This window comes from Thalassophryne amazonica, chromosome 2 (genome assembly GCF_902500255.1).
Source record: "Thalassophryne amazonica chromosome 2, fThaAma1.1, whole genome shotgun sequence".
Taxonomy (NCBI): Eukaryota; Metazoa; Chordata; class Actinopteri; order Batrachoidiformes; family Batrachoididae; genus Thalassophryne; species Thalassophryne amazonica.
Genome location: NC_047104.1, coordinates 123,901,562 through 123,915,179, shown reverse-complemented (window position 1 = coordinate 123,915,179; position 13,618 = coordinate 123,901,562). Strand labels below are relative to the sequence as shown.

The following is a 13,618-nucleotide window of genomic DNA, read 5'->3' as shown; positions in this document are numbered from 1 at the left end:
ACTTATGGTATGGAAATTGAAGACTTAACAGTATTCCCTGAAAACTCCCTTCTGTCTGATCATTTCTTAATAACATTTACATTTACTCTGATGGACTACCCAGCAGTGGGGAATAAGTTTCATTACACTAGATGTCTTTCAGAAAGCACTGTAACTAGGTTTAAGGATAGGATTCCTTCTTTATGTTCTCTAATGCCATATACCAACACAGTGCAGAGTAGCTACCTAAACTCTGTAAGTGAGATAGAGTATCTCGTCAATAGTTTTACATCCTCATTGAAGACAACTTTGGATGCTGTAGCTCCTCTGAAAAAGAGAGCTTTAAATCAGAAGTGCCTGACTCCATGGTATAAATCACAAACTCGCAGCTTAAAGCAGATAACCCGTAAGTTAAAAAGCCATCACTTGACCCAGCTATCTTAGCTAATTATAGGCCAATCTCCAACCTTCCTTTTCTCTCAAAAATTCTTGAAAGGGTAGTTGTAAAACAGCTAACTGATCATCTGCAGAGGAATGGCCTATTTGAAGAGTTTCAGTCAGGTTTTAGAATTCATCATAGTACAGAAACAGCATTAGTGAAGGTTACAAATGATCTTATGGCCTCAGACAGTGGACTCATCTCTGTGCTTGTTCTGTTAGACCTCAGTGCTGCTTTTGATACTGTTGACCATAAAATTTTATTACAGATTAGAGCATGCCATAGGTATTAAGGCACTGCGCTGCGTGCGGTGGTTTGAATCATATTTATCTAATAGATTACAATTTGTTCATCTAAATGGGGAATCTTCTTCACAGACTAAGGTTAATTATGGAGTTCCACAAGGTTCTGTGCTAGGACCAATTTTATTCACTTTATACATGCTTCCCTTAGGCAGTATTATTACACGGCATTGCTTAAATTTTCATTGTTACGCAGATGATACCCAGCTTTATCTATCCATGAAGCCAGAGGACACACACCAATTAGCTAAACTGCAGGATTGTCTTACAGACATAAAGACATGGATGACCTCTAATTTCCTGCTTTTAAACTCAGATAAAACTGAAATTATTGTACTTGGCCCCACAAATCTTAGAAACATGGTGTCTAACCAGATCCTTACTCTGGATGGCATTACCCTGACCTCTAGTAATACTGTGAGAAATCTTGGAGTCATTTTTGATCAGGATATGTCATTCAAAGCGTATATTAAACAATATGTAGGACTGCTTTTTTGCATTTCCGCAATATCTCTAAAATTAGAAAGGTCTTGTCTCAGAGTGATGCTGAAAAACTAATTCATGCATTTATTTCCTCTAGGCTGGACTATTGTAATTCATTATTATCAGGTTGTCCTAAAAGTTCCCTGAAAAGCCTTCAGTTAATTCAAAATGCTGCAGCTAGAGTACTGACGGGACTAGACGGAGAGAGCATATCTCACCCATATTGGCCTCTCTTCATTGGCTTCCTGTTAATTCTAGAATAGAATTTAAAATTCTTCTTCTTACTTATAAGGTTTTGAATAATCAGGTCCCATCTTATCTTAGGGACCTCATAGTACCATATCACCCCAATAGAGCACTTTGCTCTCAGACTGCAGGCTTACTTGTAGTTCCTAGGGTTTGTAAGAGTAGAATGGGAGGCAGAGCCTTCAGCTTTCAGGCTCCTCTCCTCCCAATTCGAATCAGGGAGACAGACACCCTCTCTACTTTTAAGATTAGGCTTAAAACTTTCGTTTTTGCTAAAGCTTATAGTTAGGGCTGGATCAGGTGACCCTGAACCATCCCTTAGTTATGCTGCTATAGACTTAGACTGCTGGGGGGTTCCCATGATGCACTGAGTGTTTCTTTCCTTTTTGGCTCTGTATGCACCACTCTGCATTTAATCATTAGTGATTGATCTCTGCTCCCCTCCACAGCATGTCTTTTTCCTGGTTCTCTCCCTCAGCCCCAACCAGTCCCAGCAGAAGACTGCCCCTCCCTGAGCCTGGTTCTCTTGGAGGTTTCTTCCTGTTAAAAGGGAGTTTTTCCTTCCCACTGTCGCCAAGTGCTTGCTCACAGGGGGTCGTTTTGACCGTTGGGGTTTTTACGTAATTATTGTATGGCCTTGCCTTACAATATAAAGCGCCTTGGGGCAACTGTTTGTTGTGATTTGGCACTATATAAATAAAATTGATTGATTGATTGATTGACTTAGTGCTTACTACTTTTTAAGATTAGGCTTAAACTTTCCTTTTTGCTAAATCTTATAGTTAGGGCTGGATCAGGTGACCCTGAACCATCCCTTAGTTATGCTGCTATAGACGTAGACTGCTGGGGGTTCCCATGATGCACTGTTTCTTCTCTTTTTGCTCTGTATGCACCACTCTGCATTTAATCATTAGTGATCGATCTCTGCTCCCCTCCACAGCATGTCTTTTTCCTGGTTCTCTCCCTCAGCCCCAACCAGTCCCAGCAGAAGACTGCCCCTCCCTGAGCCTGGTTCTGCTGGAGGTTTCTTCCTGTTAAAAGGGAGTTTTTCCTTCCCACTGTAGCCAAGTGCTTGCTCACAGGGGGTCGTTTTGACCGTTGGGGTTTTCCATAATTATTGTATGGCCTTGCTTTACAATATAAAGCGCCTTGGGGCAACTGTTTGTTGTGATTTGGCGCTATATAAAAAAAATTGATTGATTGATTGATTGAAATAGTCTGTCAATAATCAGTCACTCATCTGATGCAGGTGAGTAAAATAACTGAGGACACTATCTGTTGGAGAAATTAACATGACACTGGTTGAAAGACAGTTAAAACCCGGATCCGGGGAAATCCTTATAGAATGAAGTAAAAGCTCAGGAAAAGATGAGATGTGTTTATCTTGCGGTATTTAAATGTGTAGGTTAAAGCCTTTCTGTAATATAACTATTGGAAAAGAGCAGCAATGGTTAGTGAGTGAAATATAATCTTGTTCAGCAGGAGAACAATTTGCTATTTTCTGAGCCGTCTCCACCTTGTTTTACCTTAAACTCTAGGACGCTATCACAGAAGGGTTTCTATAAAATGGTCGATGGTGAACGGCTTATGATTTGGCCATGAAAAAAACATTTTGGTCAGATTTTTTTTTTTTTTTTCCTTTTTTCCTCCTTGAGTGTCTCTCGGTCTGAGTAAAAGGGGGGGAAAAAACACCATCAAAATCTTCATTAAATTATCCAGACCTTCTCCTGTCTCCATAGCTGCTGTTACATTCAGAAATTAGTTGTTTATTTTACAGTTTAAATGCTTCATGTTTCCGAAAAGCTCTGTTTTGCTGAGAAGAAAACAGGAGTTGGTGTTGCTTTGAAGCTGAGCGAGGGAAGGAGGGGGAGGAAAGTGAGAGAGGGCAGGACAGAAGGGGGGGAGAGACACTCATTTTCACATGAAAACAAAAGATAATAGTTTTCAAGGAACTGTAAGCTGTTTACCAATGATCACGTGATCATTGGTAAACAGAGGACTTCGAGCAACAGAGCAATTTAACTGTCTTAAACTATCAGTCTTTGTCACACAGCGTCACTTTGTGAAACAGGAAAGTGTGAAAAACTGATTCAGAAAGTTTTTCGTCCTTTTAAGAGCCAGTTTAACAATGAAATCAGTGCAGGTTCAACTCTTGTTCAAATAAGACAGTTATTACATTGTTAATGCAGTAATGTACTCAAAAATGTTGAAAAAAAATACTGTCAGATGAGAGTATCTGATGCAGCTTTCTGCCTCACTGGGTTAAGGCTCCTATGTGTAAATTTACATTTACACTCTTTTCTTAAGCCTTTGTCACAGTGGCGTATTCGTAGAGCTGCTCATTGCAGCGTTGTTTCATTTAAATACGCCTGAAATACGCGCGTACTCAGCCTTTAACAGTGTTCGTTCATACTTGCAGCTGCATGTGTTCGCGTTTAATGTGTGCACACAGTCGCGTGTGCCATGTTGCACCAGTTTCAGTGCTATTTTCTGCCTCTGTGGAACTGCGCTCTGTTCTCTACTGCATGGTGCGGCTCAAAAACAGTCATTTAACATTATCTTTTTTTTTTTTTTGTCTTGGCTGATCACTTTCATTGTGTCCAGATGCTGCTGAGTCTGGCTGTGGTAAAGGCTGCCCTGAACGAAATGCTGTGACTTGTTAAACTGGGAGAGAGCGCTTTTATTGATAGTCTCTCTCTCTCTCTATCTCGTGTGTGTGTAGTCGCATGAAGGCTCCATACTGTGCTGTACGCCAAAGAAAATTAAGCATGTTTAATTTCTTCCATCCTACGCACGTGGTCCTCAACATATTGCTGCATATTGAGAAAAAAACTCCTCATGAAGTGGGCGGAGAGCTGCTCATTACAGCGTAGACAATACGCTGTAATGAACAGCTCTACGAATACGCCACTGTGACGGGCTTTACAGTGTTAAATTTCCTGACACCGCTTACTGCCTCACTGGATAAAAGCTACTGTGTGTAAATTTACATTTACACTTTGTCTCATAGTGTTACATTTCTGACACCACTCACTGCCTCATTGGGTTAAAGCTACTGTCTCATTTTTGAAGAAGGGAGCAAATGCTATGTCCATCGATATTATAGCTAACTGGCCTCTGTATGCGTGCATGTATATAGCTTCGATCTTGGAGAAACAGGGAAGAGCTCACATTTGCCATTTGGTATGCTTTTGTATTTTGGGTCAAGGATGAACGCTGAAAAAAAAAGTTCATCGGACTAATTCGAACTAGAAATCAGCGATATTAGCTAACAGTGAACAATGGATGTTGTGCTGCAAAGCACCATGGGAGTTTTTGGTTTTGAGGTTTTAAATGTTATTGTTGTTCATGTAATTTTAATAGTGTTAGTCTTATTGATTCATTGCGTTTTTGTAGTTAGTCAATTTATTTGTCATGTTATCAAGGTGTCTTAATTATCCTCAGTGGGGTATTTTGTTGTGCATCCAGCAAAAAGAACGCATTCATACATACATAAACTTACATATGACATGAAAACTCACCAGACAGTGGACATAATATAAGACTTTATTGGTCTCACAGTGGAGAAATTCACATGTTACATCAGCTCTTAAAAAAACACACAAGATGAGTGCGAGTAGAGGAAAATGTGCATCAAACAGCGTGTGCAAAGATAAGCAATAACAATAATAAAGCAAACAAAAAGCAACGCCGTGATGAAGCCTCACAGGACATGTTGTGGCATGTCCATCTTGTCCACAATTTCTCGGATAGTCACACGACTGAAATGCCACCGAAAGCCGTCTGAATCTTCCGAATGGTGCAAGAGCTGGGCATGTTACAACATGCCCGTCTTTAAACCGGTTGTAACACTCCTTAATCTGTGTGATCCCCATAGAATCGTCCCTGAAAGCCGTCTGAATCTTCCGAATGGTTTCCACCTGGCTGTCTCTCACAGTTTCTGGAAAAATTTGATGCAGCAAAGCTCCAAATTGTTCAAACATTTTCCTTGCAATGAAAATCCGATGAGGGGGCTGGACCACTGCTCACTCAAAGCGTGCTCACAGGCAAATGATGCAACCGACAGGCGTGAAAAAACTCACGCATGCGCACAAAGGTTCAAGCTTGGCTGATGCAAGCGCACATGAATCAAATCCATATAGTTTTTGCAAAAAACAAAAAGGTTGGATAGTTTTCCAACAGACCTCATATATAAACATGATTGGGATTGAAAAAGAGATAGGAGCATCTTCTTTACAATATGTGAAATGGAGTTTAGATGTGATAAGGTGACATTAGTGCTTGTAAACGAGTTATTGCTCATGATATGTGGACATATTAATAATATTGCATGTGGTTATTTCAGTGTTATTGTACAGTCTGACAGCAGCAGGGATGAACGACCTGGTATCGTTCCTTCTTGCACTGAGGGTGCCTCAGTCTGTCACTGAAGAAGCTACTCAGCTCCACTACAGTCCGGTGCAGAGGGTGAGAGGAGTTGTCCATGATGGATTTATACTTGGCTAACACCCTCCTCTTAGCCACCTCCTTCAAAGAGCCCAGAGGACAGCCCAGGACAGAGCTGGACTTCCCGACCAGCTTGTTCAGTCTCTTTCTCTCCAGCTCTGTGCTGCCCGAGGTCCAACAGACAACAGCATAGAGGAGAGCAGAGGCTACAACAGTCATAGAAGGTCTTAAGCAGAGGCCTGCTCACTCCAGAGATCTCAGTCTCCTCTGGAGGTGGAGGTGACTCTGGCCTTTCTTGAACAGGATGTTAGTGTTGAGTCCAGTCCAGTTTGTTGTTGAGGTGAACACCCAGGTATTTGAAACTGTCCACGGTCTCTATGTCCTCCCCCCGGATGTTCTCCGGTGGGTGAGGTGGTGGTTTCCTCATGACGTCGATCACCATCTCCTTCGTCTTGTTGGTGTTGAGACACAAGTGGTTGCGCTCACACCAGTCCACAAAGTCTGTGATGACCGACCGGTACTCCAGCTCGTTCCCCTCAGACACACGACCCACAATGGTGGAGTCATCAGAGAACTTCTGGAGATGGCTGGAAAGGCTGAAGAGGAAAGGTGAGGGGACGGTGTCCTGGGGGGTCCCAGTGCTGCACCTTACCACCTCAGACTGACAGCTGGGCAGCCGCATGTACTGCTGGCGGTCAATGAGGTAGTCGATGGTTCAGGCGGCGAGATGTCCATCCACACCTGCGTCCTCCAGCTTCGCCCACAGCAGCACCGGTTTGATGGTGTTGAAAGTGCTGGAGAAATCAAAGAACATGACTCTCGCAGTGCTCCCACCGGTCTCCAGGTGGGTGAGCACCCACTGCAGCAGGTAAATGACAACATCATCTACCCCGATGTTGGACCTGTAGGCGAACTGCAGCGGGTTCAGGATGTCGCTCACCACAGTGTGGAGGTGAGACAGGACGAATTGCTCCATGGTCTTCATGAGGTGGGAGGTCAGGGCAACTGGTCTGTAGCGGGCCGGTTCCTTGGCGTGCGGTGTTTTGGAACCGGGACCACACAGGAGGTCTTCCACAGGGTGGGACCACCCCCAGGCTGAGGCTCTTGTTAAAGATGTGGCTGCGGACCTCACAGAGGTCATCTACACAGGTCCTCAGCAGCCCAGGGAGATCCCATCAGGTCCTGCTGCTTTCCTCTGCTTCAGCCGCAGGAGCTGGCCTCTCACCTCAGTTGGAGTCACAGTGAGGGGGAGGGAGGGGGAAGCTGAGGTGGGTTGGTGCTGAATACAGTCCGGGTGAGAGGAGGGACAAAGTCCGGGGTGCAGTGGAGGTGACTGGGGGAAGAAGGTGAGGGGTCAGAGGGACTGGAGGGCTGGCTGCTGGAGACGTGTGGAGAGCCAGGAGCAGGCGGGGGGGGGGGGGGGGGCAGGTGTGGAGGAGCCAAAACGGTTAAAGTAACTGTTTAGCTCCTCTGCAAACCGAGAATCTCCATCTGCAGTCCTGCTGGCACCCTGCCCAAATCCGGAGGCGGTCTTGAGGCATCTCCACACGTCCCTGACGTTGTTCTGGGCCAGCTGCTCCTCCATCTTCCTTCCATACTCCTTCTTGGCTGTCTGGATCCTCCACTGGAGTTCCTGTTGGACTCCATGCTGCTCCTCTCTGTCTCCCTAGTTGAAAGCCCTCTTCTTCTGGTTCATCAGGACCTTCAGCTCGGGGGGCACCCAGGGGTGGTTGTTGGGAAAGCACCTTACCCTCCGCGTGGGCACAGTTCTCTCCACACAGAAGTTCATGTAGTCAGTGACACACTGGGTCAGGCCGTTGATGTCTTCACCATGGGAGTTTTGAAACATGCTCCAGTCTGTGGTTCTGAAACAGTCCCTCAGCCTCTCAGTGGCCTCTTCAGTCCAGAGTTTCACTGACCTTAATATATAATCAGTAGAACTAGGTAAGGCACTCAGTGTTTAAAAACAAGTAGCTACGGCTAGATGGAAGCAGTTTGAACTCTAGGTGCAAGGGGTGTTGTCGTTACAATGAGTGAGAATTACAGTGCGTTTGATGTCTTCCACCACAGTCTCTGTTTGTGGGTGTGTAAAAATAAAAGCGCTTGCTTGCAACGCAATGTAGAAAAGACAAAAAGCTCTGTGTGCATGCGCCCGTATTTGTAGCTTCCATCATGGACAAACTGAAGAGCTGACGTTTGCCGTTTGGTATGCTTATGTATTGCAGTGAGTCAAGGATGAACACTGCCAAAACTACAGATATTAGCTAACACTGAATAATGGATGTTGATTATTACATTCCAGACTCGTATGCCATTCCAGTAGGGGGTGGTAAATCATCTCTATATTAAAAGTGTGCATGTGTGTGATTTTATTTAGCAAGTTCAATAGAAGTGTCAGGTTTTGGCCCTGACCAGGATTTTGATTCTATTTTTCGTTGTTCTTTTTCTCACCATCTGCTCCGGCTTTGACTTACGAGGTTTGTCAATAAAGTATAGGTCCTTTTTATTTTTTTCAAAAACTATATGGATTTCATTCATATGTTTTTATGTCAGACATGCTTGAACCCTCGTGCGCATGCGTGAGTTTTTCCACGCCTGTCGGTGACGTCATTCGCCTGTGAGCACTCCTTGTGGGCGGAGTCGTCCAGCCCCTCATCGGAATTCCTTTGTCTGAGAAGTTGCTGGGAGACTGGCGCTTTGTTTGATCAAAATTTTTTCTAAACCTGTGAGACACATCGAAGTGGACACGGTTCGAAAAATTAAGCTGGTTTTCAGTGAAAATTTTAACGGCTGATGAGAGATTTTGAGGTGATACTGTCGCTTTAAGGACTTCCCACGGTGCGAGACGTCGCGCAGCGCTCTCAGGCGCCGTCGTCAGCCGGTTTCAAGCACATTTCAGGCTCTATTGATCCAGGACGTCGTGAGAGAACAGAGAAGATTCAGAAGAAGTCAGTTTCAGCATTTTATCCGGATATTCCACTGTTAAAGGAGATTTTTTTAATGAAAGACGTGCGGACGGATTGCAGCGCGGCTCGCAGCGCCCGCGACGCTCCGCCACAGGGAAAAACACCTCCCGTTGGAACATGTCCAGCTGTTAAACAATTTCTCATATACTCACTCCACTGAAAGCCATCAAAAGCCACCTGGATTTTACAATGGTTATCAACACGGAGGTGTTTTTCCTGTGCCACCGCACCGCGCCCGGCTGCGTCCCGACGCGCGGACCGTCCACGCGTCATATTGAAACTCATATTGACATCATATTGAAACTCTGACTGTGGTAGAGTTCAAGATTCAATTTATTATACCCTTGGGTAAATTTGGTTTACAGTGAATGAGTCATCTCATTTTGTAAACACACAGAACAAGACAACGTGACAGTGCTAAAAGAACAAGGACGGCCCCAAGATGAAATAAAAAGCAAGATAAGTTAAAACATCAATATATAAAAAGTCTAAAAACATGTCATACCAAGCCAAAGGATAATAAATAAATAAAAATGTGCTGTTCATTAAAACAAGGTAAAAGAAACTATACAAAAAATAAATACATAAGTTATATTTAAGTTTCTGTTACTTGTCAACAGCACTGATGGCTGCTGGTACAAGCTGTTGTAACGTTTGGTTTTACAAGCTGGTACCCTAAACCCTTTGACCTGAGGGGAGCAGGTGAAACTCACCATGAAGATGGTAGGGAGTCGTCTCTCATAATCGAACCAACTGTCCTCTGTATCTGTTTAGTATACAGAGATTCTGGCTTCACAATTCGGTTTTTTTAACGAATTTTGTTTTGAGGGACACACCTTCCAAACCATGAAACAAGACAAAAGAATAAAACTGATTCTATAAAAGCATGATAAAACAAGGTCAGCATGGTTCGGTTCAGTGTAAAAGCGGACCGTTTTCTCAGGCATACAGGCGCTGGCGTCCCTTTTGTACACAGTGTCGCAGTTGCCTCAAAGCTCAGTTGAAGGCCATTCCAAATATTTATATGTGCTGACACACTCAACTTGTAAAGAAGAAAAAGTGTGACAGTGACTATTTGTAAATCTGGTGCCGATCAAAGGTATTTTTTTGAAGTAAATGTTGGATTTGTAATCACTTTGTAATTGTAAGCACTTCAGTGCCACTAAACATGCTTGTCCAGGATGAATACTGACTACATCATGATCATTTGACAGATTTGGTGGCCATAATGACCTTTTAAAACTGTTACCTCTTGACTGGGAGCACTGTTTTTTGAAAATCAATGATCATGTCTTTTGTTTTAGCAATGTTCATCTCAAGAAAACACTTACTGCACCAGTCTAGGAAATCAGTAACAACTGGGCCGTGGCTTCTATCATTGTTTTTCAGCAGGCTGACAATAACTGTCATCTACATTCTACAAAATAGTTCTATCCTCGCTGCTACTACGGCACGTTTGTATAGACAATTTTGGTATCTTACTAAGGACACCTAATAGGCAAAAACTTTTTCTTAATTGTTGTTCTGACATTCCTGAGGACTAGAGTTTCATGGATCTTCATGACTTTTGTGGTTACAGTGGGAGAAATGGAAGTTTCAGTTAATGTTTGCATCAGTATGCCTTTTATCTTTTTATTACAGCTTAGCTGTTTTTCCCCCTAACGATTATATCATTTTTGTTTTAATGAACACTTTAGGAAGTAATGTTCTGTAACAGGTCCTTTTCCTGCTGCATACTCTGTGAAGTTGAAGAGTAATCCCTTCTTAAATGGCCCACTTGCTGTATTGACTTATTATTGATTAGTCATTGTTTTCTATATCTGCAAGCAGCAGTAAGTGTCCAGTTTTAAATTAGATGCTATTTTGCTCCTGCAGATGTTTTGTGTCTGCATGGCCACTTCGTTGAAACCATCTGCTAAACATTTCTTTTAATGAAGCAAAGTTGTACCTTAAATCAAAGTTGTGACAGTTTGTAGGCTGTTAATTCAGCCTGCATCTGTTACTTTTATTCTCCAGCTGCCAACGTGATAGCCTTGCAAGGCGTTTTATTGTTTTGACTGAAAGGTCTAATCACGTGTCTTTTACAGGTTATTTCTTCGAGCAAAGGGTTGGTCATGATAGTATTTGCATAAAACTATGTGAGACTATAGTAAAACAGACTGTTGTATATAAGATTGATGTCTGTATACACTTGTTTGGGATGAAAGTGGAAAAGTATATTATGCATTGTAATTCTTTTATTTGTTCAGTAATTGATACTTTTTTGTACAAGCTGCTTGGAGAAAAATTGAAAGGGTTGCAAAGCTTTGGGTTTAAATTAGGCCATCTTGCCACCTTTAGACATATCACTGTCATTCTTTGAGTATGTGTGAATTGTATTTATCAATGCTCTGTTCTTTTTCTCATTTTTTCTGCCCATGATTTACTATATTCGATAACGCATTCAAAATAATGTCATTTCTGTCAGTGAACACTAAACCGCTTTAATTAGTCTCAGGTGTTTTTTAATTCACTTCCCTGCCATCCTATTTTCTGTTAGCAGTCTCCTTTGAAATTCTCATCTTAGGTTTTTGTTTCAACCACTTTGAATTTAATAACTGAATTTAATAACTTTATAGATGTTCTTTTTCCCCCCCAGTAATGTATATGATAGATAGTTGTGATGAAATATATTATAATATTATATTTACTGTTGGTGTCATGGAACACAAAAGCCACAGTTCTAATCAGTACAGTTTTGAAGCCACAGATTGGATAATTTTTTGGCTCAGGAAAATAAGAGTACTTTTTATTTTTTTAAATTAACTTGAGTAATGAAAATGGGGAACTTTTGCCTGTTGTCCTGAATGAACACAAATTGTTAAATGTTTTGCATAGTATTTGAAAATAAAATACTTAATTGCTGTATTAAATTGCAGTGTAAATGTTACCAGTGAAGAAAAAATAGACTTTGTCAAAATCATGAAAAGTACAAAAAAGAAAGTAAAGAAAAAAAAACTTAACCCTTAAGCCTGGGCTGATGCGAGCCTCAAATGGCTCGCATCACGCTTAGTGCCGTGATAACACCATGATAAAACGTTTGGTCCAAACCTCCAGCCCTCCCACACCTGGTCCCTTTTAAAGTGTGAGTTTTCAATTCACAGCAGCATTTAAAGATGTTACATTTTTTAAATGCAGTCCAAAAATAGACGCCCCAGTACAGATCCGCAGTTATGTGCTGTGCACCAGGTTGTTGTCCACATGTAATGCACTAGACCAGCAAGAACTGAACCAAGGTTTCCTGGACAGCCGCCGTGCTCCTCGCTGGCTCCACAGTTTGCTGGCTTTATTTTTTCCCTGGCTGTAAACAGTAATTTTCACACTGTGATCCCACTTTTAACTTTGTGTTCGTCCATTTATTTCTGCAAAATTGCTGTTTTGGTTGCGTGCTGCCGTTCTCCATTCGTGGACAACCGCCTCTGTTCTCCTTCTCACTGGCTTCCTTTCCATCCGTGGCTTACTGGCTTTATTTTTTTCCCTGGCTTTAACCACAGTCATTTTCACACCGTGATCCGTCTTTTATCTTTGTTTTTGTCCGTTTATTTTTGCAAAATCGCTCTTTTGCGCGCATGCTGCCATTCTGCATACATGTGGCCGCTTTAATTATATACACCTGCTGCCCAACTCATGTGGATCACTTTCAAAAAAGATATGTTTCTTCCGCAGCTTGCAAGTCACCGTGATACAACTTTTAACTTTGTGTTATGTCTTCAAAATCGCTCTTGTGTGCGCGCTCCTTCTGTGCTGCTGCACAGCTCTTCTCTGCTTTTAGTGGCTTCACTGGAGTTACTTCTTCCACGGCTTTAAACACACATCCATTTCACACAGTCATCCAAATTTTAACTGTGTTCGTCCAATATTGACTGAAAAATCACTTTTGTGATCTTGCTTCTGCCTAAATGCTCCTTTAGAGCGTGATGAGTCACTGCCTCAGTGCGCAGTGCGCACACACAGCAGAGCTCATGTAATCCATTAACAAGATATTAATTCAACCATAGACATACCTTAACAGCTAGGAACTGTTTTATCAAGCTATAAAACATTAAAAATAGTTACCTTAAGCTGTTCAAAATGCATATCACATGGAGCATGAAAGAGAGGAAAAAAAGCATCCAGATGAAACAGTCCTCTGTGATTCCAGAAGCATTACAGGTGTTTCAGCATCCAACGTTTGGCAGTAAATGATTAATCCACTACAAATAATTATTTATATACAGCATCCAGTGCACAGAGCAGGCGGAAACTGTCTGCAAGAGGGCAGCCGCTCCAAAAAATAGCTTCTCAGGTCCTGTGTAGCTGCCAGGCGCACGGATAATGGACTTTTAGCAGAGCCTCGTAAGCATCACACACACATCCCTCTAAGTCATCGTCGTAACTCGTACACAAACTGCGCCACGCTGTTGTTGCTAAATTTTGAACATCTTGAAATTAGCACCACGCTCAGAGAGGAGCCTCATTAAACTGAAGATATGCCTCTAAGAGCCAGTCAGATCCACTATTCTCCCACGATATTTGAAAGAAACCCTCTCGGAGCAAAGAAAACACGCTGCGTGGCTCATTATTCATCCTTCATTATTTGGTGGGAACCCAGGCTTTAGTTTATAGCTTCAACTGTTTGTTTGTTTTTAAACAAGGTTATGATGTCTGGTGACCAGGTAACAATACTTTTACTCCAAAGACCACCAGATTTTATGTCAAACATGGAAAAAAAACATTTA

The 13,618-nt window shown here is 42.4% G+C and overlaps 1 protein-coding gene across 1 annotated transcript in view; it reads left to right on the top strand.

The window, feature by feature from the left end:
• LOC117504102 (protein diaphanous homolog 3-like) overlaps positions 1–13,618 on the top strand; it is a 546,585-nt gene that overhangs the window by 260,151 nt on the left and 272,816 nt on the right. The gene's annotated exons all lie outside the window — the stretch shown is intronic.